Source organism: Bubalus kerabau, chromosome 19 (assembly GCF_029407905.1).
Source record: "Bubalus kerabau isolate K-KA32 ecotype Philippines breed swamp buffalo chromosome 19, PCC_UOA_SB_1v2, whole genome shotgun sequence".
Lineage (NCBI taxonomy): Eukaryota > Metazoa > Chordata > Mammalia > Artiodactyla > Bovidae > Bubalus > Bubalus kerabau.
In genome coordinates this window covers 2,930,393-2,944,362 of record NC_073642.1, presented here as the reverse complement: position 1 = coordinate 2,944,362, position 13,970 = coordinate 2,930,393, and positions in this window count along the sequence as shown.

The following is a 13,970-nucleotide window of genomic DNA, read 5'->3' as shown; positions in this document are numbered from 1 at the left end:
CTCCACAATTGTGTGATTTTTATTTGTTTATTAAACTTATCATCTACTTCATACATATATTTTGATGTCTTGAGTTTTCTATTTGTGACATCTTGTAACTTACCGAGCATTTTTTTTTCTTTTTCTTTTGTTTGAAATTTATTAATATTAATTGGAGGCTAATTACATTACAATATTGTAGTGGTTTTGCCATACATTCACATGAATCAGCCATGGGTGTACATGTGTTCCCCATCCTGAACCCCACTCCCATCTCTCTCCCCATCCCATCCCTCTGGGTCATCACAGTGCACCAGCCTTGAGCACCCTGTCTCTTGCATAGAACCTGGACTGGCAATCTGTTTCACATATGATAATATACATGTTTCAATGCTATTCTCTCAAATAATCCCACCCTCATCTTCTCCCACAGAGTCCAAAAGACTGTTCTATACATCTGTGTCTCTTTTGCTATCTCGCATATAGGGTTATTGTTACCATCTTTCTAAATTCCATATACGTACATTAGTAAATGGCAACCCACTCCAGTGTTCTTGCTTGGAGAATCCCAGGGATGGGGGAACCTGGTGGGCTGCCATCTATGGGGTTGCACAGAGTCGGACACGACTGAAGTGACTTAGCAGCAGCAGCAGCATACTGTATTTGTGTTTTTCTTTCTGGCTTATTTTGCTCCGTATAATAGGCTCCACTTTCATCCACCTCATTAGAACTGATTCAAATGCATTCTTTTTAATGGCTGAGTAATAGTCCATTGTGTATATGTGTACCACAGCTTTCTTATCCATTCGTCTGCTGATAGACATCTAGGTTGCTTCCATGTCCTGGCTATTATAAATAGTGCTGCGATGAACATTGGGGTACACGTGTCTCTTTCAATTCTGGTTTCCTCAGTGTGTATGCTCAGCAGTGGGATTGCTGGGTCATAGACCAGTTCTATTTCCAGTTTTTTAAGGAATCTCCACACTGTTCTCCATAGTGGCTGTACTAGTTTGCATTCCCACCAACAGTGTAAAAGGGTTCCCTTTTCTCCACACCCTCTCCAGCATTTATTGTTTGCAGACTTTTGGGTAGCACTCATTCTGACCAGCGTGAGATGGTACCTCATTGTGGTTTTGATTTGCATTTCTCTGATAGTGAGTGATGTTGAGCATGTTTTCATGTGTTTGTTAGCCACCTGTATGTCTTCTTTGGAGAAATGTCTGTTTAGTTCTTTGGCCCACTTTTTGATTGGGCCGCTTATTTTTCTGGAATTGAGCTGCAGGAGTTGCTTGTATATTTTTGAGATTAATTCTTTGTCAGTTGCTTTATTTGCTATTATTTTCTCCCATTCTAAAGGCTGTCTTTTCACCTTGCTTGTAGTTTTCTCCACTGTGCAAAAGCTTTTATTCAGTGCAATCCGTATCAAGCTACCAATAGTATTTTTCACATAACCAGAACAAATAATTTCACAATTTGTATGGAAATACAAAAAAACCTTGAATACCCAAAGCAATCTTGAGAAAGAAGAATGGAACTGGAAGAATCAACCTGCCTGACTTCAGGCTATACTACAAAGTTCCAGTCATCAAGACAGTATGGTACTGGAACAAAGACAGAAATATAGATCAATGGAACAAAATAGAAAGCCCAGAGATAAATCCACGCACCTATGGACACCTCAGAGAAGGCAATGGCAACCTACTCCAGTAATCTTGCCTGGAAAATCCCATGGACAGAGGAGCCTGGTAGGCTGCAGTCCACGGGGTTGCTAAGAGTCAGGGACGACTGAGCGACTTCACTTTCATGCACTGGAGAAGGAAATGGCAACCCACTCCAGTATTCTTGCCTGGAAAATCCCAGGGACGGGGGAGCCTGGTGGGCTGCCGTCTATGGGGTCGCACAGAGTCAGACATGACTGACATGACTTAGCAGCAAAATGGAAACCTTATCTTTGACAAAGGAGGCAAGAATATAAAATGGAGAAAAGACAATATCTTTTAACAAGTGGTGCTGGGAAAACTGGTCAACCACTTGCAAAAGAATGAAACTAGAACACTTTCTAACACCATATACACACACACACAAACTCAAAATGTATTAAAGATCTAAACTTAAGACCAGAAAATATAAAACTCCTAGAGGAAAACGGGCAAACACTCTCCAACATAAATCACAGCTGGATCCTCTATGACCCACCTCCCAGAGTAATGGAAATAAAAGCAAAAATAAACAAATGGGACCTAATTAAACTTAAAAGCTTTTGCACAACGAAGGAAATTTACTGAGCATTTAAAGATGATTATTTTGAATTCTTTGTCAGGCAACTCATAAATATCCGATTCTTTGGCATCTGTTACTGGAACTTTATTGGTTACCAGAGCTTTATTAGTTTCCTTGTTTGAGTCTTTATTGTTTGTGTAGCCTGTGTGTGCATTTGAAGGAGAAAACACTTTTCTCAGGGTTTTTTTTCAGAGTATTTATGGCTGGGGAAGGCCTTCTGTAGATTCCTTGAATTTATAAGATTATCCAGGGACTTTCAGGTAAATTGGGTTAGAGACAGGGTTATTGCCAAGTCTATGATGGTATTTGTAAATAGTTGATGTGTCTTTTACCAGGTGCTCTGACAGGCATAGATCCTGTCTGACCCTTGGAAGATAGGATTACCTCTATGACCTTTTTCATTAGGTCTGGAACTGGGAAAGTGGTCCACAGTTGGATCCAGAGATGATGAGTCTGTAACCAACTATTTGGACATGAGTGGTTCCCACCAGGTCCTTTGAAAGGCCATGTAACTGGGTCAGTCCCTGCATGAGCAGGATTGGCACTGGACCCTGCCTGAGAGAAACTGGAACTGCATCCGAGGGCTACTTCATCATCCACATCTAGGACTGAGTTTTGTATGCCTGATCTTGGAGGCATGAATGAAGCGTCTCTTACCAGGTCCCTGGGAAGGTAGGACCATTCCCTGACCTGACAAGAATAGGAGTCAAGTTTCAGGGCCATTTCAAACCACAGTGGGCTTACTTCTGAGGTCATGGATTAATTTTCTGGTGAATCTCTGCATGCACAGGATTGCTTGTGGAGTGTGGCAGGGAGGGGCTTGAGCTGATTAACAAAGTTGTTTCAAGAATTGCTGTGGACCAAGGTTGGTTGGCCTGCCTCCAAGGGGCACTAACTGGCATGTCTTCTGGTCAGTCACTGGGCAAGTTGGACTACTTGGAGAATGTGATCTGGTTCTGAGCCAGGGCTGTTTCTGGATCTGCTGACTAAAGTTCACTTACCTCCCTCCAATGACACTGACAGATGTATCTTCCAGTGGGTCCCTGGACAGGTAGGACTGATCAGGGGTAGTGGCTAGGGGAAGAGCTGGAGTGAATTATAGGGCTGTTTCCACCTGTCCAAAAGTACAGATGGGTAGGTTTCCAGTTTATTCCTTGGTATAGCAGGACATCTCACTGATTGCAGCTAGAAGGGACTGGAGCTGAATTATAGGACTACTTCAGTATCTGTGGGGACAATCATGGACATGTCCCCTGCCAGACCCCTAGGTTGTCAGTACTGCTGATTATGGTTGACAGGGCCTAGAGCTGGGTCATGTGTCATTTCAGGGTCCACAGACAGGACCAAGGTCTGTGGGCTTATTACCTGAGGCAAAGGCAAGTGTGACTCTTCCTATGCTGCTGTGCTAAGTCACTTCAGTCATGTCTGACTCTTTGATACCCCATGAACTGTAGCCTGCCAGGCTCCTCTGTGCATGGAATTCTCCAGGCAAAAATACAGGAGTGGGTTTCCATTTCCTACTCCAGGGGGCTCTTCTTGCATCCTCTAATATTTGGTTATTGTAGGAGGACCAAAGCAAAATGAGGCTATAGCTGAGCTGACTGAGGAATGGAGATGTTCTGGGCTCTGTAGGTGGGTCCATAGTTGGCAATTCAGCCTCCTGATTGACATAGGCTTACTTTCTCAAAATGACCCTCCATATTCGTGAGCCACAGTGGTGTTTAACAATATCCAACCCTGGTCCCAGAGCTCACAAAGAGGCATTTTTGCCTGTGAATAGCTGCTGAGTTACTGTTCCTGAGTGATGATACAAGCAGGGGACTTCCTATTCTGCCGTCTTGCTGGCATTCTTCTGTTCTATCTATTGAAAATCATTGAAAATTGGTTTTGAGATCTCTAACTTTAATAGTTGAATCATCTATTTTTACTTTTAATTCTAGGAGGTTTTGCTCTGTGTATTTTGTGCTTTTTGTTTACTATATTCAATATATGTTAACAGTTATGTCATGTATTGCTTGTTTTAAAACAATCTTTGTTTTTAACAATCAGTTCAGTTCAGTCACTCAGTCGTGTCCAATTCTTTGCAACCCCATGGACCGCAGCACGCCAGGCCTCCCTGTCCATCACCAACTCCAAGAGTCCACCCAAACCCATGTTCATATAATTTTTGTTAAAGTCTATTTTGTCTGAGCTGCTCCAAGTTTATTTTAGCTACAGTTTTTTTTTTTTTTACAATATATCTTTTTATTATCCTTTACTTTCAATTTATTTGTGCTTTGAATCTAATGTGTACCTCTCATACATAGCATATAGTTGACCATGCTTTTTCCTGCAATTTGGAAACCTCTGCCTTTTGACTGAAATGTTTATTCCTTTTATATTTAATATAATAACTTATAATCATTTATATGGTAGGATTTATGACAGCTGATTTGCTATTAATTTTCTATATGGCTTATGTAGTTTTCCTTTGTATTTCTCCTTTTTTATTAAATAAATATTTTCCAGTATATCACTTAAATGTCATTATATATTCATATATATCAGCTTCCAATTGGTGCCAGTGGTAAAGAACCTTTGTGCCAATGCAGAAGACATACAGATGCAAGTTAGATCCCAGGGTCAGGAAGATTCCCCTGGAAGAGTGCATGGTAACTCACTCCAGTATTTTTGCCTGGAGAATCCCAAGACAGAGGAGGCTGGTGGGCTACAGTCCATAGGGTCACAAAGAGTTGGACATGACTGAAGTGACTTAGCATGCACATTCATATATATATATAAGTAGTAGTTGTTCCAGTAATTGCAATTATTAGCATCAATACAGCTTCATTTCCTTCCCTTTGTTTTGTGTTATTATTGTCTATAAGTTACAAATATTATTATATAAATTACAAGACCATCAGCATAAATTTATAATTGAAATTATTGTTTTTAATCAAATAGAAGCATTATAAATAAATGTTATAAATGTAAATGTTATAAAACAAAAATGTTATAAATAAAACACCTTTAGGAGATCAAATCAAGATGGTGGAATAGAAGGACATGCGCTCATCTCCTCCTGTTAAAGCACTGAAATCAAAACTAGCTGTTGAACAACCATCAACAGGAGGACACTGGAACCCACCAGAAAACAATACCCCATGTCCAAAGACAAAGGAGAAGCCACAACAACACAGTAGGATTGGCACAATCAAAATAAAATAAAATCTCATACCCACCAGGTGGGTGACCCACAAATTGGAGAACAATAATACCTAAGAAGTTATTTCACTGTTATGAAGGTTCTGAGCCATCTGTCAGGCTTCCCAGCCTGGGGATCCAGCAAAGTGACTAAGAATCCTCAGGGAACCTGACTTAGAAAGCCAGTGGGATATGTTTGCAGGACTTCCACAGGACTGGGGGAAACATAGAGGGTACACCACAAAATCTTGTGTGTACCAGGACACAGGGGAAAGGAGCAGTGACCCGACAATATACAGAACCAGACACCAACTAGTTGGAGTGTCTCCTGTGGAGGTGGGGGTCAGCAGTGACTTGCTGTGGGGACAATGGCATTGGCAGCAGCAGTCCTGGGAGGTGCCCCTTGGCTAGTGAGCCCTCTTGGAGGTCACCATGAACCCTTCCATAGAGCCTGTAGATTCCAGGGCTGGGTCTCCTCAGGCCAAACAACTAACTAGGAGGGAGCACAGCCCCACCCATCAGCAGATTAAAGTGTTACTGAGCATGACCCTGCCCACCTGAGCAAGGCCCAGTTTTCCCCCCACTGCCAGTCCCTCCCATCAGCTTCATCCACCAGAGGGCAGACAGAAGAAGCAAGAAGAGCTACAACCCCTCAGCCTCCAGAACAAAACCCACAGCCACAGAATGTTAACTGAAATAAAAAGGCAGAGGATTACTCCCAGATGAAAGGACAAAACCCCAGGAAAACAACGAAATGGAGTGGAGATAGGCAACCTTCCAGAAAAAGAATTCAAAATAACGATAGTGCAGATGATCCAGGATCTTAGAAACAGAATGGAGAAGATGCTAGAAATGTTTACCAAAGACCTAGAAGAACTAAAGCACAAACAGAGATGAATAATTCACTAAAAGGAATAAATAGCAGAATAACTGAGGCAGAAGAATCGATGAGGACCTGGAAGAAAGAATGGTGGAAATCACTGCTACAAACTAGAATACAGAAAAAATAATGAAAAAAAAAAGAAATGAAGACAGCCTAAGAGACCTCTGGGACAACATTAAACACATCAGCATTCATATTATATGGGTCCCAGAAGGAGAAGAGAGAGAGGACCCAAGAAAACATTTGAAGAGATAATAGCTGAAAACTTCCCTAACATGGAAAAAGAAATAGTCAAGTCCAAAAAGCCCAGAGAGTCCCAGGCAGGATAAGCCCAAGGAGGAACACAAGACACATAGTAATCAAAGTGACAAAAATTAAAGACAAAGATAAAATACTAAAAGGAATAAGGGGAAAATGATAAATAATATACAAGGGAACTCCCATAAAATTATCAGCTGATTTCTCAACAGAAAATCTATAAGCCAGAAGGGAATAGCATGATATAGCTAAAGCAATGAAAGGGAAGAATCTACAAACAAGAATACTCTACCCAGAAAGACTCTCATTCAGATTTGATGGAGAAATCAAAAGCTTTCCAAACAAGCAGAAATTAAGAGAATTCAGCACCACCAAACCAGCTTTATACCAAATACTAAAGGAACTTCTTTAGGCACAAAACACAGGAGAAGGAAGATACCTATAAGGAATAAACCCAAAATGATTAAGAAAATGGTAATAAAAGAGAGGGTGGCATGATTGGAGGGAGTAGTAGTGAAACATTTACATTACCATATGTAAAATAGATATTCAGTGGGAATTTGCTGTATGATGCAGGGAACTCAAATCTGGTGCTGTGACAACCTAGAGGGTTTTGAAGGGGTGGAAGGTGGGAGAGAGGTTCAAAGAGAGGAGATGTATACCTATGGCTGATTCATGTTGATGTATGGCAGAAACACAGTACTGTAAAATAATTATCCTCCAATTAAAAATAAATAAATTTAAAAAATTAAAAATGGTATTAAGATCATACATATCAATAATTACTTTAAATGTAAATGGATTAAATCCACCAACTGAAAAACATAGACTGGATGCATAGATGAAAACATGTGCATTCATACTCTTTCACTTATCACTGTACTTAACCCCTCAAATTGTGTGTAATTATTTTATATGGTTAGGTTAATCATGTTTTCATTATTGCTTGCAATTGTAATTATCTTTTATTTTTTTGTCTGGCTATTAATTGTGAAAACTGATAAACATCTTTTATATTGTGATTATGTAGCTAGTATTCATTTTAATACCATTGTATCAAAGTTGTCAACAGAAAATAATAGAAGTCTGATATAGACTTCTATATAGAATAAAACTACCATTTAATAGAAAAACTTGTAATCACTTTTTAAAATCCAGATGCACATTAGAATTACCCTGCAAGTTTTTGAAAAATATAAATGCCCAGGTATTGTTTTTTCCTCCAAAACTCCAGATGTGATTCTAAAGAGCAGCCATGTTTAAAAACAATTGGACTATATGATGCTCTTTTACTTTTATCTAGTTTGTTTCACTTTTTATATTTTATATTCAGCACTCCCATTTCATTTAGACTATGTTTTACAATTTATCCATCTCCTTTTTTTGTTGCTCTTTATCAAGCCTTTATCAACTGTAGTAGAAAAACTTATATATATATATATATGTATAGTATAAATAATATATATACTTTATAAAACTTATGAATTTTGGCTTACCTAAAAAATTTATGACAGTTTGGTTCCACTTGTTTGACTAAGTATGAACAGAATGCTACATATATGATTTATATTCAGTCAAAATTTTGATATAGTTCCATTTATTCTGACATCTAGTATTACTGCTAAAAGTCTAGAAAATTTGGGGGCGGTCCTAAGATGATGGAGGAATAGGATGGGGAGACCACTTGCTCCCCCATGAGTTCATTGAAAGATCATTTGAACACTGAGCAAATACCACAAAACAACTTCTGAACACTGGCAGAGAAAACCAGGCACCCAGAAAGGCAACCCATTGTTTTCAGAAGGAGGTAGGACAAAAGATAAAAAGAGAGACAAAAGTTAGGGATGGAGACCTGTCTCAGGGAGGGAGTCATAAAATAGGAGAAGTTTCCAAACATCAGGAAACCCTCTCACCAGTGGGTCTGTGGGGAGTTTTGGAATCTCAGAGGGCAACATAACCAGGAGGAAAAAATAAACAAAACCCACAGATTACGTGCCTAATTGCAACTCCCAGCAAAGAAGTAGCCCAGATGCTTGTGTCTGCCACCAGCAAGAGTGAGCTGAACAGGGAGGCACAGGCTGCATTGCTTGGGGTAGGGATTGGGCCTGAATGCCCTGAGGACAATCTGAGGGAGCTAACGTGAGATAGCAACCCAAACTGTGGGATAGCCAGAGAGAGAGGAAAATAAAAAAGAGAGAGAGAGAGAGAACTTTCCCACGAAAAGCTCTAACCTAGGGCACTGCCAGGCCCACTCACAGAGCAAAGGATTGAGCGATCACCAGAGGAGAGCTAGCTGGCTGCGGACTGGCCCATGCCCGCTGGAGGCAGGGAGGCAGGCGGGCGACATCCAGAGCAGGAAGGCGAGGGGCAATCTCAGCCTCAGAGACGGCATCCCCTACCAAACTGCAAGCCTGCTCCCAGTTGCTAACCAAGTTTTCCTGGGATCCTGGATGGTTGACATCTGCCAGGAGGGTCGCAGCCAAAGAATAGCTCCCCAGAGGAAGCACACAGCACACCTGAGATGGCGTGCCCAATGAGCACCCAGGAAACTGAGTGGCTGGGATGGGGGAGGAGATAAGATGCACCCCGCGCCCCTCCCCCCCCAAACTGGGGAGAGTGTGCTCACCAAGCACCTGGTTGCCTGAGCTGCTTGGACCTGGGAAGGCACAAAACGGAGGCCCAACCAAGTCTGTGCCTTTGTGGAGTACCCGAGAACCTTAACCGGAGTGGCATAGACCTGGGAAGTGCATGTAAACCAGGGCCTGCCTTAGACAGTTCCCCAGCAGAGCAACCTGGAACCTGAGCAGTGCAGACTGGGAAATCACACATGCCATGAGCGGGGGCAAACCCAGTGTGGCCCAGACACTGAAAGAAATCCCCAAACAAGTCAGTGATATTTGTTTGCAGTGTTCCTCCCTCCCTGCAGCACAACTGAACAAGTGAGCCTAAATAAATGACCACCTTCACCCCCTTGTGTCAGGGCAGAAGTTAGATACTAAAGAGACTTGCATGTATCATGTATGAAACGAGTCGCCAGTCCAGGTTCGATGCACGATACTGAATGCTTGGGGCTGGTGCACTGGGACGACCCAGAGGGATGGAATGGGGAGGGAGGAGGGTGGAGGGTTCAGGATGGGGAACACATGTATACCTGTGGCGGATTCATTTTGATATTTGGCAAAACTAATACAATTATGTAAAGTTTAAAAATAAAATAAAATTTAAAAAAAATTAAAAAAAATTTAAAAAAAATAAAGAGACTTGCAAACAGAGGAAGCCAAAATAAACAAAGAAGAAGGAATGGCTTTGGAAGTAACAGGTTCAACAGATTAAAACCCTGTAGTTAGCACTGGCTAAATTGGAAGGGACCTATAGACCTTGAGAAGAAGTGTAAGTTGAAACAAGGAACTATCTGAAACTGAACTGACACCACATTGCCCTCAACAGCTCCAGAGAAATTCCTAGATATATTTTACTATTATCATTAAATATTTTTTTAATTTTTAAGTCCTTTATTACTCCTTTGATTTTCATTTTTAAAACCTACTATTATTACCTTGAAAAAAAAGATCCTATTTTTAAAGCAAATGTCATATTTTTAAAATAACTTTTGTGATTTTTTTTTAATATTATATTTTTGAGAATCTAACCTCTACTCTAGATTTTTAATCTTTGCTTTTTGGTATTTGTTATCAATTCTGTACCTTTAAGAATCCAATCTTCAGTACCCATTTTTACTTAGGAGTGTGATTGCTGGCTTGATTGCTCTCTCCCCTTTTGACTCTCCTTTTTCTCCCCCAGGTCACCTCTATCTCCTCCCTCCCCCTTCTTTTCTCTACTTAACTCTGTGAATGTCTTTGGGTGTTCTGGGCTGTGGAGAACACATAGGGAACTGATCACAGGCTAGCCTGGTCTCTCTCCTTTTGACTCTCCCTCCTCTCCTTCTGGTCACCTCTATCTTCTTCCTCCCTCTTCTCTTCTCTATGGAACTCTGTGAACCTCTCTGAGTGTTCCAGACTGTGGAGAGCAAATAGGGAATTGACTACTGGCTAGATTGCTCTATCCTCTTTTGATTCCCCCTCTTCTCATCCTGGTTACCTCTATCTCCCTCCTCCCTCTTCTCTTCTTCATGTAACTCTGTGTACCTCTCTGCATGTCCCCAACTGTGGAGAATCTTTTCACCATTTACCTAGATGTTTTATCATCACTGCTGTATGGATGGAAAAGTCTTGAGGCTACTATAAGAATAAGACTGAGACCCAGAGGCAGGAGGATTAAATTCAAAACTTGAGAACACAAGAAAACTCCTGACTCCAGGGAACATTAATTGACAAGAGCTCATCCAAAAGCCTCCGTTCCTACACTGAAACCAAGCTCCAACCAAGGGCCAACAAGTTACAGAGCAAGACATAGCAAACTAATTTTACAACAAAGCAAGAACATAACCCTGAGCATAAAATACAGGTGGCCAAAAGTCACACCAAACCCACAGACACCTCAAAACTCACTACTGGACACTTCATTGCATTACAGAGAGAAGAGATCCAGCTCCACCTACCAGAACACCAATGTAAGCTTCCCTAACCAGGAAACCTTGACAAGACACTCGTCCAACCCCACTCACAGGGAGGAACCTCCATAATAGAGAGGAACCACAAACTTCCTGCATATAGAAAGGCCACCACAAACACAGCAACCTGAACAAGATGAAAAGGCAGAGAAATATTCAGCAGGTAAAGGAACATGATAAAGCCCACCAAACCAAAAAAGGAGGAGACAGGGAGTCTACCTGAAGAAGAATTTAGAATAATGATAGTAAAAATGATCCAAAATTTTGAAAACAAAATGGAGTTACAGAGAAATAATTTGGAGACAAAGATTGAGAAGATGCAATAAAAGTTTAACAAGGACCTAGAAGAAATAAAAAAGAGTCAGTCAATAATGAATAATGCAATAACTGACATCAAAAGCACTGTGGAGGGAACCAACAGTAGAATAACTGAGGCAGAAGATAGGATAAGTGAGGTGGAAGATAGAACGGTGGAAATAAATGAAGTAGAGAGGAAAAAAGAAAAAAGAATTAAAAGAAATGAGGACAACCTCAGAGACCTCTGGGGGCAATGTCAAATGCCCCAACATTCAAATCATAGGAGTCTCAGAAGAAGAAGACTAAAAGAAAGGCCATGAGAGAACACTTGAGGAGATAATAGTTGAAAATGTCCCTAAAATGGGGAAGGAAATAGCCAACCAAATCCAAGAAATCCAGAGAGTCCCAAACAGGATAAACCTAAGGCGAAACATCTATGACACATATTAATCAAATTAACAATGATCAAACACAAAGAATAAATACTAAAAGCAGCAAGGGGAAAACAACAAATAACCCACAAGGGGATCCCCATAAAGATAACAGCTGATCTTTCAATAGAAATTCTTCAAGCCATAAGGGAATGGCAGGACATACTTAAAGTGATGAAAGAGAAAAACCTACAACCCAGATTACTGTACCCAGCAAGGATCTCATTAGAATATAAAGGAGAAATCAAAAGCTTTACACACAAGCAAAAGCTCAGAGAATTCAGCACCACCAAACCAGCTCTCCAACAAATGCTAAAGGATCTTCTCCAGACAGGAAACACAGAAAAGGTTTATAAACTCGAACTCAAAACAACAAAATAAATGGCAACGGGATCATATTTATCAATAATTACCTTAAATGTAAATGGGTTGAATGCCCCAACCAAAAAACAAATACTGGCTGAATGGATACAAGACCCCTTATATAAGCTGTCTAGAAGAGACCCACCTCAAACCTAGGGACACATACAGGTTGAAAGTGAAGGGCTGGAACAAGATATTTCACGCAAATGGAGACTAAAGAAAGCAGAAGTAGCAATACTCATATCAGATAAAATAGACTTTGAAATAAAGGCTGTGAAAAGAGACAAAGAAGGATACTACATAATGATCAAAGGATCAATCCAAGAAGAATATATAACAATTATAAATATATAAGCACCCAACATAGGAGCACCACAATATGTAAGCAAATGCTAACACATATGAAAGGGGAAATTAACAGTAACACAATAATAGTGGGAGATTTTAATATCACACTCACACCTATGGATAGATCAACTAAACAGAAAATTAGCAAGGAAACACAAACTTTAAATGATACAATGGACCAGTTAGACCTAATTGATATCTATAGGACATTTCACCCTAAAACAATGAATTTCACCTTTTTCTCAAGTGCATACGGAACCTTCTCCAGGATATATCACATCCTGGGACATAAATCTAGCCTTGGTAAATTAAAAAAAAAAAAGAAATCATCTCAAGCATCTTTTCTGATCACAATGCAGTAAGATTAGATGTCAACTACAGGGAAAAAAACTATTAAAAACACAAACATATGGAGGCTAAAAACACATTTCTGAATAACCAACAAATCACAGAAGAAATCAAAAAAGGAATCAAAATATGCATAGAAATGAATGAAAATGAAAACACAACAACCCCAAAGCTATGGGATTCAGTAAGAGCAGTGCTAAGGGGAAAATTCATAGCAATACAAACCTACCTCAAGAAACAGGAGAGAAATCAAATAAATAACCTAACTTTACATCTAAAACAACTAGAAAAAGAAGAAATAAAGCACCCCAGGGTTAGTAGAAGGAAAGAAATAATAAAAATTAGGGCAGAAATAAATACAAAAGAAACAAAGAAGACCATAGCAAAAATCAACAAAGCTAAAAGCTGGTTCTTTGAGAAGATAAATAAAATAGACACACCATTAGCCAGACTCAACAAGAAAAGAAGAATCAGTATACTAATGCATATATATGGAATTTAGAAAGATGGTAACAATAACCCTGTGTACGAGACAGCAAAAGAGACACTGATGTATAGAACAGTCTTATGGACTCTGTTGGAGAGGGAGAGGGTGGGAAGATTTGGGAGAATGGCATTGAAACATGTGTAATATCATGTATGAAACGAGTTGCCAGTCCAGGTTCGAGGCACGATACTGGATGCTTGGGGCTGGTGCACTGGGACGACCCAGAGGGATGGTGTGGGGAGGGAGGAGGGAGGGGGGTTCAGGATGGGGAGCGTATGTATACCTGTGGCGGATTCGTTTTGATGTTTGGCAAAACTAATACAGTGTTTCAGGTTTAAAAATAAAATAAAATAATAAAATAAAATAAAAAAAAAAAGAAAAGAAGAATCAAATCAACAAAATTAGAAATGAAAATGGAGAAATCACAATGGACAACACAGAAATACAAAGGATCGTAAGAGACTACTATCAGCAACTATATGCCAATAAAATGGACAACTTGGAAGAAATGGACAAATTCTTAGAAAAGTATAACTTTCCAAA